This window comes from Hyperolius riggenbachi, unplaced genomic scaffold (genome assembly GCF_040937935.1).
Source record: "Hyperolius riggenbachi isolate aHypRig1 unplaced genomic scaffold, aHypRig1.pri scaffold_164, whole genome shotgun sequence".
Taxonomy (NCBI): Eukaryota; Metazoa; Chordata; class Amphibia; order Anura; family Hyperoliidae; genus Hyperolius; species Hyperolius riggenbachi.
In genome coordinates, this window is record NW_027152375.1 from 205,977 (window position 1) to 220,265 (window position 14,289).

At 45.5% G+C, this 14,289-nt stretch overlaps 1 protein-coding gene across 1 annotated transcript in view; it reads left to right on the plus strand.

Annotated features, from left to right (window-relative positions):
- The window catches only part of SETD5 (SET domain containing 5), a 205,005-nt gene that overhangs the window by 76,574 nt on the left and 114,142 nt on the right, over window positions 1-14,289 (plus strand). Inside the window, exon 2 of the mRNA XM_068264802.1 lies at window positions 9,901-9,965. The gene's annotated coding sequence lies outside the window, so the exon portion shown is untranslated. The remainder of the gene's footprint in view (window positions 1-9,900; window positions 9,966-14,289) is intronic.

Here is a 14,289-nt window from a genome sequence, read left to right on the forward strand (position 1 = left end):
CTATACAAAAAAGGTATTATTAATATTTAAAGAGGAACTTCAGCCTAAACAAACATACTGTCATTAACCACTTTACCCCCGCGCGTACGTATTTCTCCGCCCCTTTTTCCATCCTTTAAAAACCAGGGACGGAGAAACACGTACTTTCCGCGTTCCCGACGCTGCCCGCGCTCCCGCTCGTAAACACGCCGCCCGCCGCTAGTAAACACGCCGCCGCCCGCTCGCCCAGAGATCAATGAACGGGAAAATCCATCCCCGTTCGTTGATCTAAGCCCCGCAATGATCAGCTGCTCTCCTATGGGCAGCGCGATCATTGTGAGAAAAAACTCACGTGTCCAGCCTCCTTATTCTTCCTCCAAGCTTCCGGAAGGAAGCTTGGAGGTCGCATTAAAACAAAAAGTTACTGTGGCCATCTTGTGGCCAAATAGTAAACTACACCCTACACATTTTTCACATACAAATAAATGACTTTTACACATAAAATTAACTCATTACCTCCCACACTCCCCATTTTTTTTTTTTTTTGTAATTAAAAAAAAATTAAAAAATTTACAATTAAAAAAAATACATAAATAGTTACCTTAGGGACTGAACATTTTAAATATTTATGTCAAGAGGGTATAACACTGTTACTTTATAAACTATGGGCTTGTAATTAGGGATGGACGCAAAACTGAAAAAAATGCACCTTTATTTCCAAATAAAATATTGGCGCCAAACATTGTGATAGGGACATAATTTAAATGGTTTTATAACCGGGACAAAAGGGCAAATACGTTTCATGGGTTTTAATTACAGTAGCATGCATTATTTAAAAACTATAATGGCCGAAAACTGAAAAATAATTATTTTTTTCCCCACATTTTTCCTATTTTCCCATTAAAACACATTTAGAAAAAAATAATTCTTGGCATAATGTCCCACCTAAAGAAAGCCTAATTGGTGGCGAAAAAAACAAGATATAGTTCATTTCATTGCGATAAGTAATAATAAAGTTATAGACGAATGAATGGAAGGAGCGCTGAAAGGTGAAAATTGCTCTGGTGCTCAGGGGGTAAAACCCCTCAGTGGTGAAGTGGTTAAAGAGAAACTCCAACCAAGAATTGAACTTTATCCCAATCAGTAGCCGATACCCCCTTTTACATGAGAAATTGAATGATTTTCACAAACAGACCATCAGGGGGCGCTGTGTGACTAATTTTGTGCTGAAACCCCTCCCACAAGAGGCTCTGAATACCGCGGTACTCTGGGCAAACTGCCACAATGTAACAATGTTCACAGACAGGAAATGGCTGTTTAAAGCTGTCTAACAGCCAGAGCAGCTAGAAACAGCTACATAACTTGCCCACAGTAACAATGTCACCATGTAATACATGTCAGAATGTGAATCTGGGAGAGGAAAGATTTTACAATGAGCAAACACTGACTAAATCATTTATACATAATTATTGTAAAAATGAAGCACTTTTTTTTTATTAAATTATTTTCACTGGAGTTCCTCTTTAAGTTACATTAGTTATGTTAATTAAAATAGATAGGCAATATAATCTCTTACCCACCCTGTTTTAAAAGAACAGGCAAATGTTTGTGATTTCATGGGAGCAGCCATCTTTTTCGTTGAAAGGTGACAGCGAGCATGAGACAGTTCCAATTGTCCTGTGTCCTGTCACCCCTCCCAGCTGCACACGCTAGGCAACGATAACCTCAGAAATCCCATAATGCTTTGCACAGCATCAGGAGAGAAATGCCCGGGCAGATTTCTTTGATGGGGCGGAGCTTAGCTTCTGTGCAGCTAAAATGAGCTTGGATAAGAAAAACAAAGTTGTGGTGCTGTGAAACTGTTAAACACCAAGCCTTTTCAGTGCTGCTAAGTAGATCTTTAGTCTGGAGGTTCACTTTAAGTAAAATCTATCATGGAAGAACATTGATATGCATTAATGCGGGGGTGCCCATTATGTAGATTGTGATCTACCGGTAGATGGCAAAGGACCGCAATTCTTGGTTAAGGTTTCTCTTTAAACAACATACACATTTAATGGTTATTGCTTGTAGAGATCAGAACTCAATCCCAAGGGTGACAGTTCCGTGCATGAGCGAGTACATATACGGTCCTTTGGCTTTAACAGAGCGACCTGTTCTGGCGCAGCATATGACTGGCATGGTAAAGAGTGGAGCAATGCGGCTGCTGCAGTCGCTTAAAGATCCGCTGTTCCATATACGTAAGCCAGGGCTGTGGAGTTGGAGTCTGAGCAATTTTGGGTACCCGGAGTTGGAGTCGGTGATTTCATAAACTGAGGAGTCGGAGTTGGGAGTCTGTCGGATGATTTTTGTACAAAATCCACAGCCCTGTTAAGTATTAAACTAAGGAGTAGGAGTCATTTTAGGTACCTGGAGTGGGAGTCGGTGATTTCATAAACTGAGTCAGAAGATTTTTGTACAGACTCCACAGCCCTGACGTAAGGCCCAGTTCACATTAGCGTTTTTCTGCGGAGCCGGCCGTAAGGATTCGGCCATCAGGATCAGGAAAAACTGTCAGTTTTTACAGCCAGTGTGCTGTAAACTGTCAGTTTTGTATTTGTTACTATGTAGCTGCAAAACCTCCCGTGTCCGTTCCGCTGAGCAAAACGGTCCGGAAAATTGGGTCCTGCAGCATTTTTTCGTCCGCTCAGAACCACAGAACCGTACGGCCGGTTCCGTTGGGAAACGCTAATGTGAACCGGGCCTAAGCGTCCTCTGTTGATGCCTGTACACACACTAGACTCTTGGCCCTAGATGGCCAAGTTCAGTCTAGCACGTGTACAAAGCTTTTCTCTCCTGGCAGAAATATCTGCGTTTACACTAAACAAGACCAATAACATTTATATCACGCTTTTCTCCTGGCGGACTCAAAGAGCCAGAGATGCAGCCACTAGGATGCGCTCTATAGGCAGTAGCAGTGTTTAGGGAGTCTTGCCCATAGTCTCCTACTGAATAGGTGCTGGCTTACTGAATAGGGAGAGCTGAGATTTGAACCCTGGTCTCCCAATCGGAGGCAGAGCCCTTAACCATTACACTATATGCATGTTGCCTTATTCATTAGCACTTTTTTATATTGTGTTTCTGGATGATATGTGTGATAATGATCATCTAACATGTCAATTCTCATGCTGTTAAAATGTGCGCAGTTTTAACGTGCAGGATGTGCGTTACTTTTTGCCTATGTTGAACTGTGGACATTGTAGAACGCAGTGTTAACTTCGCCTTATGCACAATGGATATGTCCTGAAGATTTAGTATCTTTCCCATGAATGGCAATGTTTACACAATTTTTATATGTAAGTTGTATTTGTAAGCAGTGTTGGCCAGAGCAATCTGTTTCAGCATAGGCTGGTTCATGTCTTCATACCCCCTCCACAAAGCTGACCTTTTACTTTCGTTGTGACACTATCTGCATCTCAAATGCTTATCACAGTCAGTGGCCACAAATACTGCTTTCCATTGTCCTATAGCTGTATTCCACCGCCTGTTCTTTTTAATACCTTGACTTGAGCTTATCCTGTCATATGAAGTCATTCTATCCACAGAAGTCTCTTCCTGTCCCATCTTTGTTTGCAGATAGGGGGACACCAGTTCTGTCCTGAGAAGAGGTCGACTGCCTTAAACAGGAAGTGGCTGTATCTTCTGAACAGCTATTCATTTCTGCACAGGACCTTCAGGAATATTAATCTAGACTAGTGTGTATTATTCATCCTGCTTTGTATCCGTGTCCAATCTGTGTTCTGTGTTGAACTTTATTGCACTGAAATCTGGTATTCTGCCTCTGTGGGCTGTTTGCATTTATTGTTCCTTGGACTTCATATGGTCCTTCCCCGGCCTGGGAATGCTTAGAAACGCAGGATGGGCTCTAGCTGTTTGTGTAATGCATGGACACATAGCATTAACATGGAATTCTAGGAATAGGAGCAGAGTTGTGCATCCCTGGAGATGCGCAACACTGCAGGGAAGAGAATTGTACTTAGTTGCTGCCTCTGTGACTCTTTTATATTGGGGCTTTTCAGCCTTTTCACTAATTGTAACACTTTTATCGCCTGAACATTTTCAAATACCACCAGTGTGCCCGTGCAGTAGATTGGACCCGATCGGGCTTGTTTGTTTCCAGCCAAGCAGAGAGGATCTTCAAAGGGGTACCAGAGCTGGATCCCCTCTACTGAGGAAGAAGGGGGAAGCCTCGTTGGGATCCAGAGGCAGCCCCCTATCGGGGTAAGTTCCCCTATTGCCACAAGGAGCAGGACCTGATTCCTCATGCGGCAGTCCGGGCCCAGTTCTCTACAAATGTGTTGCTAGCCTATACACTTACTATGCTTTTTATCGCACTGGAGGGGCGATGGAGTGGACGGGTTGAGTCAGGGGAACAGTAGCCTCGGTCTACGCTCAGCCAAGATGATCCGCCAGTCCGAAACTCTCGCTGACTTATTCATTTTGATTAGAAGGGATATTCTTTGCTTTAAAAAAAGCAGCAACAAGCTTGTAATATGCAGAAAACATGCCGCCCACCAGCAGGGTAAAACCACTTCGCTATCTTTATTATCCTGACAACAGAAAGCGTGTGCGTATTGGGCAGCCTTTAATCATCAGTGTTCTCCCCAGAAACTATTTCCAGCCGGGTGGCATGAAAAAGTAGCCGGGTGGGGTGAGATGAGAGAATGCAGGGCCGGTGCTTCTGTGTGCAACTCTGCATAGGAGGAGGGGATCTGTTAACAGCCGAGTGCTTATAAAAACTAGCCAGGTGCAGCACCCGGCTAAAAGAGCCTGCGGAGAACACTGATCATGGTTCCATTCTGTCTAAGCTGGCAGTTTCTGTCCTGAGCAAGAGTTCAGGTCCATTTTAAAAGAAGAAATCTTATGTAAACTGTGAATAGCAAACCTGGGGGGGAGCTGCATGGAGGTGCGGTCTTCTGATAACCACTAACACTGAGTTACGGCAGCAAGAGGAATAGAGGAAGGTGGCGTCCCATTTTTTTGTCATAAAAATAGAATGGAAAAAATTAGTATGCAAGGAATAAGTTAAGCACATTTTATTAGCTTATGCTCTTGTAGGGAAATAAAATTAGATGTAATATATTGTGTTAGAAGCACTACAGGGTATTCTCATAAATGTTAATCACTTTGTAGGAGCCGTGTTAATGCCTATACTGCTGATTTCATATTGGTTGCACTTAAACACTACTAATAGCTTATATTCATGTTATCTTCTGCTCATTTAAGAGGTTTTCCACATTCATGGCTGAGTTGTCTGTTTGAGAATCCTACCGATCGGCTGCTGTACAGCGGTTGCCTCTGTAGTCAGGCCAGTTGGCTATCTCTATAATACATAAGCTTCCAGAAACTGACGGGGGTCACCACTGGGTTGGCGTCACTTAGATTTCTGTAGGGAGGCTTTGCTTTACAGATCACATTTACACAAGTACACATTTTTTAGTACTAATGGTTAAAAAAAAGGGATTGGCTGGGGTTTAAAGGGAAACACCAACTATTTGTCAACAGCATAGGGGAGAATGTGATGATTTGTAGGTGGCTGGATAGTGTACTGGTTAAAGGCTCTGCCTTTCACATGGGAGACCAAGGTTCAAATCCTGGCTAGGGTCAGTACCTATTCAATAAGGAGTTCAAGGCAAGACTCCCTAATGCTGGCAATACACGGGTCGATCCGATGGCCGGTTAGCCACCGGATCGACTCCCGCCGCGTCCCCGCCCGTCCGCGCTGATCTATTACCGCTAGTTCCCGCCGGCGCTTCCTTATCAGCGCTCTATTCCCTGCCATTGTCCGCTGGCGGGGATCGAGCCGGCGGTGGACGAGCGGCTTGATCGGGCCAGCTGAATATTATCAGCTGGCCGGATCAGCGGGTCGATACACGGTACAGAAACGTACCGTGTATCCCCAGCATAACACTGCAGGGTGGCCTCTTGAGCACGCCTTTGTAGCCGCAGCTCTTGAGCGCTTTGAGTCCGACAGGAGAAAAGCGCTATACAAATGTTCGATTGCCCACGTATTATAATGAAGTAAATGTTAGCTAACCCCTTTACAGAAAGTTATCACTAAATATTTGAGCCCTCCAGAAAAGCAGGACCCCCCCCCCCCCCCCCTGTATCTTCTTGTATATGTTCTAGAGTCTCTCCTGTCCTGTCCCTGTGTGTTGCAGTGCATGCTGGGAGTTAGTTGCCTCCAAGTGTTGCCACCAATCTTCATGTCCTACTCCCATGTTCCATCTGCAATCCTCACGTCTTTTAACCGCTCCAAGAGCCATTTCTTTTAGGCGGGTGACCCAACCAAAGCTACTCCTCTGGTACTCTTGCAGTGAGTCTAAAGACGCGAGGACTGATGGTGGTAAGCAGGGCTGTGGAGTGGGTACAAAAATCATGCGACTTTATGAAACCTCCATCTTCGGGTACCCCAAAATTTCTCCAACTCCACAGCCCTGATGGTAACTGGAGGAGGTTGATGTTGTTCTCTCTAGCGCATGCTCTGCCTTCAGCTTGTTCTTGGGGCTAGAGTCACATGAAGGACATGTACGGGAGAACCTCACCCTCATATAAGCTAAGTATTTCAGGTACAAAAAGGCTGGCTTTGCTGGAGCAAAAATTAATTTAGAGTTTTTGTATACTTTAATTTTCTATTTTCTCTTTAGCATCCTTTACCCTCTTCCTGTAGGTAAATGAGGGAATTTTTCCAGCTGGGACTTTCTCCCCTTCACTTCCACACAAAGCATACCCTACTGGTGCGTTCTTTTCCCGTCCACCTTGCAAGCTTTCTATTGCACGAGCCCTAGTTTAAGCATTTCCTTTCTCTATTCGTTTTTCTTTACAGTTTTATGCTTTTCCAGTGTCTGTGTTTTCATTTTGGGTTCTTTTTTTTACTTTTTTTTTTCTTTTACCTACATCACAAAACCATACTGTTCTCCCTCTGCTGAAATTGTCCCTAGAAGGTGGCAGGGGCATTAGATTGAGAGCTTCTCCAAGGGACAGTTAGTGACACAATTGTTCAATGTACTCTGTGAAGAGCTGTGGAAAATGTCAGGGCTGTATAAAGGAAGAGATAATTAGCTCTTGAAGTCAGTCATTCCGGATATGGCTGGTGAAGGGACTGATGACCAAGTAATATAAAAGTGCTTTGATATCGAGTAATCAAGGAGCTTCTGTGCTGATAGAAACAAGCTTTGCCAGTGAGGTTCTACAGAGGGCTAGAGAATGTCTGAGAAATGTCACATGCAATTCCGTTTGTATTGCAGATTTAGCCATCTTGAATAGCTGATGCTATGACCTGACTTCGGCCCGGGGCCCACTGCAGATCGCCAGTCCCTGTAGCAAATGCTCTGCATTTTTGCTAGTGTACTCTGCAGCAATTTGTACAGTGATCGGAAGCACAATACACAGTACAATCTACTGCCCATGATTGTACAGGGCTTCCAATTAGCAGGGTTGTTTGTTTTTTCTTCTTTTGAATGCTATGTAAATAATGTTTAAAGAGGAACTCCAGTGAAAATAATGTAATAAAAAAAAAAAGGTTCTTCATTTTTACAATAATTATGTATTATGGATCTAATCAATGTTTGCCCATTGTAAAAGCTTTCCTCTCCCTGATTTACATTCTGACATTTATCACATGGTAACATTTTTACTGCTGGCAGGTGATGTAGCTGTTACTTGCTTTTTTGGCTGTTGGAAACAGCTGTAAACTGGTATTTCCCACAATGCAACAAGGTTCACAGACAGGAAACTGCCAGGAGTACCATGGTCCTCAGTTTCTTGTGGGAGGGGCTTCACCACAATATCAGCCATACAAAGCCCCCTGATGATCTAATTGTGAAAAGGAATAGATTTCTCATGTACTGTAAAAGGGGGTACAGGCTACTAATTGGGATGAAGTTCAATTCCTGGTCACGGTTTATCTTTAAACTACTTGTCAGGTCTATTAATGTCAGCCCCGCCCCCTTGCACAAAAAGTCATAAGCACTTAAAACGGTAGTAAACTCCAGGATCTGAAATTAAGAGATTCATTCATTTGGAAAACTAAATGATCTGCTTTCTTTTCCTGCTAGGACAGTGTCAGTATTTGTGTCGTACTCCTTTATGCACCATACAGTCCTGTAGGTAACACCTCCACTCCATTTCCTGCTTCCTCCACCCAATCTCATGCCTGCGCTGTGATTCCTCTTGCCGTGGGCATTATGGTAACCCATGTCTCTTCACAGATTCTCTGGCAAGCGTCATGCTTGTTATTTCTTTGCGTCCACAGGTATAAGCAGAAGTAGGCCAGAGTGTGCAGGCTGACTACATTTCCCAGAGGTCAGCGCTATGCAGGCTGACTACATTTCCCAGAGGTCAGAGCTGCATCACTGTACTGTTTTTGTGTGTGCTAGAAGGCAGTTTACTCCTTGAAGTAGAGATTGTACTCGAAATGGATAATTTGAATGTTTTCTTGCAATCTCACCCAGGCTGTGCTCTCGCATATGTAATGAGAGGGAAACGTGTTGGCTGTTCCACTGTGACTGAAAATTGACATGTTTCTCTTGATGTTGACACTGGCTGTGTTTTTGTGCTGTGAATTTAGTCACTGTGGGACTTGGTGACCCCGGAACAGTCACGCTGATCTGCTGCATTTACTCTTAGAAGCTGCCGCTGAACCAGGGAAACAAAACACCTGTACACAAACAGAAATGATACTCGCCTCCCTTCCTCTGTTCCCTCCCCCTGCAACCCTTCCTCCATATGCCTTCATTTAGGTGATTTTCCAGCTAAGTTAAGGTGGACGTACATCAGGCAACTTGGCACCCGATCGACCATTCGATTTGATTATTATTATAGGAATCTGATGAAAGTCTGTGCCGCCAAGTGCATGCCCGTCCGACAATGCAACCAATTAGAGGCCAAAATTGGTTGCATTAATTGGTTGGTCATGCTGCAAGATGTCAGGGAATTGTCTGCAAGGTGCCTGGCGGTAACGGTCAGCGATATTGGGACAGGCAACGAAACCCCTTGGGCTGTTCCTTTAATGTATATATATCTGTACATGTGTGCGTTTTATACATTTACCTCTCCTGTTTCGCTGTGCCCGTCCGTCTTCCGAACTCACTGCTCTTCCATTAGCCCCATACACTCTGCTGGCGCATAGCATGCCGTTGCATGTGTGCATTACACGTGTGCCATGCCAGCGAAGTGTATAGGGCTAATTGAAGAGTGGCAGGTTGGGAAGATGAACGGGCACAGCGACACAGGAGAGCTAATGCATAAATGCACAGACATTTATACATTAGGGGAACAGCGGCAAGGCAGTGGTCTTTGACGGTTCCCGAGAGATTTCATGCTAAATTTGATCGGAAATTGGCCTGCTGTGTATGGACAGCTGACAGATCTCGTTCCGATCAGAGAGAGACTTGTCTCTTGGTCGAATCTGCTCATCATCGCTAGATGTATGGCTACCTTTATACCTCATGTTCCTCCTCCGTATCCTCTCTGTCACTGGCCAATGCATCCCTTCTGAGCAATTTAAAGTGATGATTTCATCCTGTAGGCATATTGAGATGTATGGCTGCCCCACCAATACATGTCAATCCCACACACTGCTAGGGAATGTCTTGTGATGTGAAATGGTTTGAGCTTCAGATGTTGGTAGTAGCAGAGAATACGTAAAATGGAGGGAGGGGGTGACAGTGCCGAGGAGAAGAGAGAAATCTAATGATCTAAAGAGCACCATCACATTATGCCGGGAATCCCGGATTTGCAGGGAATGTACGAGAACGTATAGTTGTCTGTCTTACAGCTAGTCCTGTATGCCTGGTGTGCTGATTGCAGATGCCCAGGGCAAGCGATGTGATGATTTCTCATATAGGATTGCCTTCATACTAACGTTTCTTTTTTTTCCAGCAGACTTCCAGAGGATCCTGGGAGAAGTGATTATTGGGACCTTACGGCCACAGGCCTGTCTAAAGGTAAGTCCTTCTATGTACTAGCAAAATGATTGGCTGGTAAAGTGTATGTTTGTTTATGGAGAGTGGTGTTTTTTTGGGGGGAGGGGGGTGTTATTTGAACCTATACAGCCCCAGACAGGTTAATACCATATCCTCTTTCCTCCTGCAATGAGATGTTCTGTCTAATTGAGCTGAACTGATGCAGCGAACCCTCGGCGGGAAGCTTCAGGGTCAATAGCCTCTCTCCCCAGCCGCACGGAGGTGTCTGATAAATCACAGCGCCTCCTGGGGACCGGATGAAGGAGGCGGCCCTGCCTAGTCTGCCATTAGCACAGACTTGACAAGCAGCGCTGCAAATCTAGCCATCGATCGAGAAGGGAGCTGGGAGGTTAGGACGTGCTCGCTTGGCTACTGCTGCAGAGTGCCAGCTGCTGGGGAGGGGGGGGGATCAATACACAAGCCAGCCGCTGCATATCCTAACAGGCAGGAGAAATATCTCCCTTCAGCATCACTCGTAAAGGATAACCCCGCATATTCAGCTCACGATGGAGTTCTGGAAATAAAGAAGCAAAATGTTGCTTTCAGTTTCACACTTATATTTCAAAGGGGCTCTTACAAGAAATTCAGAAATGAATATTTAACACGCTGCACATTTTCAGACATCCCTTGTTCTCTTTACTTTTATTTTATTTTATTTTTTATTTTATTATATCTAGCGCTTCCTGTTACAAGCTATTGATTTTTTTTCCTGCTGGACGTGATGGAGGGAATTTATAAGGTGTCACATGTCACTGCCGGTACAAACTGGAATTTTGGCCATCATAATCAGATTAGCCAGAGAGCCGTCCCAAGGCATGACCTCATCGTGCAGATTGGTTTCAGGTCCACCGTTCTTGTTTGTGACTTGAGTCGGCCTTTGTCTGTCGTCTGTAGGCATCTTTTCACGATATGATGGAAAACCTCACAAAGGCCCAGCGCACACCAAATACCTCTAGCAGATCCACAAAACGCTAGAAGGTTTTTGAAGCAGATTTCAGAGTGATTCTAGGCATGTTTTGTAAACATGCCTAGCGTTTTTTGGAGCGTTTTTGTGTTGCAGATTACAAATATTGTTACAGTAAAGCTGTAACTGAACAGCTTCTGGAACAAAAACGCCTGCAAAACCTCTCTGATCTAGCGTTTTCCAGAGCGGTTTTCCACTTTCCTATACTTTAATATTGAGGCAGAAACGCCTCAGAAATCTTAAAAATGCTGCAGCTCCTGAGTTTGTGTTTGTGGAAAAAACGAGCCGCTCTGGTGTGCCGCAGCGCCATTCACTTTCGTTAGCCAAGCGGTTTTCTCCCTGCAAGCGTTTTAAAAAACGCTCCAGAACCGCTCTGGTGTGCACCAGCCCTAAATGTTATCTATGATTTCTTTCTTTATTTTTGATGTGGGAAATAGGTTTCCCAGCAGATGAGCACTACAAAGGACACCCCATCCTTTTACTTCAGCGTGGAAATGCAGGTGTAGTATACATAAAATGTGCCTGGCTGGGGTCGGTTGCAGCTTGACTGAACCATTGCTTGCCAATCTAAAAGCCATTGGTTGAGTCGGGATAGATTCATACACCACAGGATGTGATCTTTATCAGATTTATGATGAAAATCACAAGTAGTCCCTGGTTGACAAACGAGAGGGACTGAAGATTCATTTTGCATCTGTCCATAAGTTGAAACATTGTCATTTGTCACCTGCATCTCCTCTATGAACTCCCTGTGCCTCCAGTGTCACCTCTGTTCCCCTGTGCCTCCGGGGTCACCTCTGTTCCCCTGTGCCTCCAGGGTCACCTCTGTTCCCCTGTGCCTCCAGAGTCACCTCTGTTCCCCTGTGCCTCCAGGGTCACCTCTGTTCCCCTGTGCCTCCAGGGTCACCTCTGTTCCCCTGTGCCTCCGGGGTCACCTCTGTTCCCCTGTGCCTCCGGGGTCACCTCTGTTCCCCTGTGCCTCCGGGGTCACCTCTGTTCCCCTGTGCCTCCGGGGTCACCTCTGTTCCCCTGTGCCTCCAGGGTCACCTCTGTTCCCCTGTGCCTCCAGGGTCACCTCTGTTCCCCTGTGCCTCCAGGGTCACCTCTGTTCCCCTGTGCCTCCAGGGTCACCTCTGTTCCCCTGTGCCTCCAGGGTCACCTCTGTTCCCCTGTGCCTCCAGGGTCACCTCTGTTCCCCTGTGCCTCCAGGGTCACCTCTGTTCCCCTGTGCCTCCAGTGTCACCTCTGTTCTCCTGTGCCTCCAGGGTCACCTCTGTTCCCCTGTGCCTCCAGGGTCACCTCTGTTCCCCTGTGCCTCCAGGGTCACCTCTGTTCCCCTGTGCCTCCAGGGTCACCTCTGTTCCCCTGTGCCTCCAGTGTCACCTCTGTTCTCCTGTGCCTCCAGGGTCACCTCTGTTCCCCTGTGCCTCCAGTGTCCCCCTGAAGATGAACTGTAGTAATGTAATTAATAAAACTTTTTTTAATTTATAAATTTAGTCAGTATTTGCTCATTGTAACATTTTTTTCCGATTCACATTCTGAAATTTATCACAGGTGACAGACTTCTTTAGACCTGTCATGTGATCTCTGTAGACTGTTTGCTTACCGAGGGTTCCAAAGCCAGTACAAAATATACCTGGTCTCCCAGAATCCTCTGGGAGGAGAATTCTGCATAGCTAATCACCCTAGGCTGGGGGTGGGGGCAGTTCTACATTCAATATATAGCTATATAAAGTATTTCTGATGCTAAAACCAGGAAAATTGCAATAAAAGTGGGTATCCTGAATTATTTGCTGCCTTTTTACTGTCCATCGATATCTTGCAGCTGGAGTTGTGAAGTAACCTTTTAGTCCATGTGAGTGATGCGTAGAAGCCGTCAATGACATGCAAATGATTCTGAGCTGATGCAGATGTTGTGCAGCTTGGGAACAGACTAAGTAAATGCAGCTGTAGTTGTCTGGTACAAGCTGCATGCATACATAAAAATGACTGCAATGTTTGCATGAGGCTTGGAATGATGCACTTTTCACTCAGCATCCCTATTGGTTAGGGAAGTCTTTCAATAATGGTCTGGCAGCATGTGTGTCAGGTGATCTGTTTCCACCATGTGACTGAAGCCTGCACTGAATCTGACTTTGATTTGTGGCTGTTAGTAAGAATATATTGGGAACCTCTCTGCTACTATAAAATATGGGTATTGGTGACATTCCTGTGAGATGGGTCTCTTGGTGCTGGAGGCACCTGTTATGATAAAAGTATTTTGGATGAGACAGTTGATCTGTTCCTGTTCTGTCGCATGTAATTGCCTCTGTGGATGGTGGATTTTCAAAGATCTAATGTTGTCCTTGCACTTGTTGGGCCCAGAATCGGGCATGGTTTGAAATGGCTGTTATGCATGTGAATTGGTTTATGGGTTTACACTGCCTCTGTAATGGTGGCCACATGTGTTGGATTTGATGTACTGATGTTGTAGTAAATTCTCAACTGTACAAAGGAAAAATGTAAAATGTGTGAATACGGTAAAACATTTGTCGCAATGAATATTTTGTTGCTGTCCCATTGAATTAAACATCAGTATATTTACCATCTTATGCTGTATGCTCTAGTCTTAAAGACCGAGCTTTGCAGCACTTAAAGTGTACCAGAGACGATTTGCCCCAGTTTTATACATACCTGGTGCTTCCTCCAGCCCCATCGGCACGGATCGCTCCCACGCCGCCATCCTTCTCCAGTCCCGGTGATGAGTCCTGTAACTTCGGCCAGCTGCGGCCAGTACTATTCTCCGCCAGAGAGAGACTGAGACAGCGCACTGCGCATGCTCAGACTGGCTGCGACTGTTACGGGACCCGTTACCGAAGAGGGAGAAGACTGAGGACGGCGGCGTGGCAGCGATCCGTGCGGATGGGGCTGGAGGAAGCCCCAGGTATGTATAAAACTGGGGCAAATGCTCATCTCTGCTTTACTTTAAGTTCACAACAAGCAAACTGCAGCGAGTCCCTATGGAATAGACCTAGTCAGGTCTATGTAGCCGGTGCACAATCCCTCTGTGGGTCACCACTCCACACACGGTTCAATGTAGTAAATACGAAGGAGGCACTCAATTGGCTTCAAACTTGCGTTTTATCAAATCCCAGTAATACTTGCTTCACTGGCCCGACGCTGTACCCCCATACATAACCCGTCAGTGTCTGGCTCTGGGCTCCGTCCATACACGGGCCGCATGTAGTTGCCGGCATACATGTGGGCACGTGTGTAACATCACATGCACCCACGGTAATCCCGCCACCACATGGGGCGCGTGCATGGACAGAGGACTGCGCCTGGAGCCAACCAGAGCCAGCG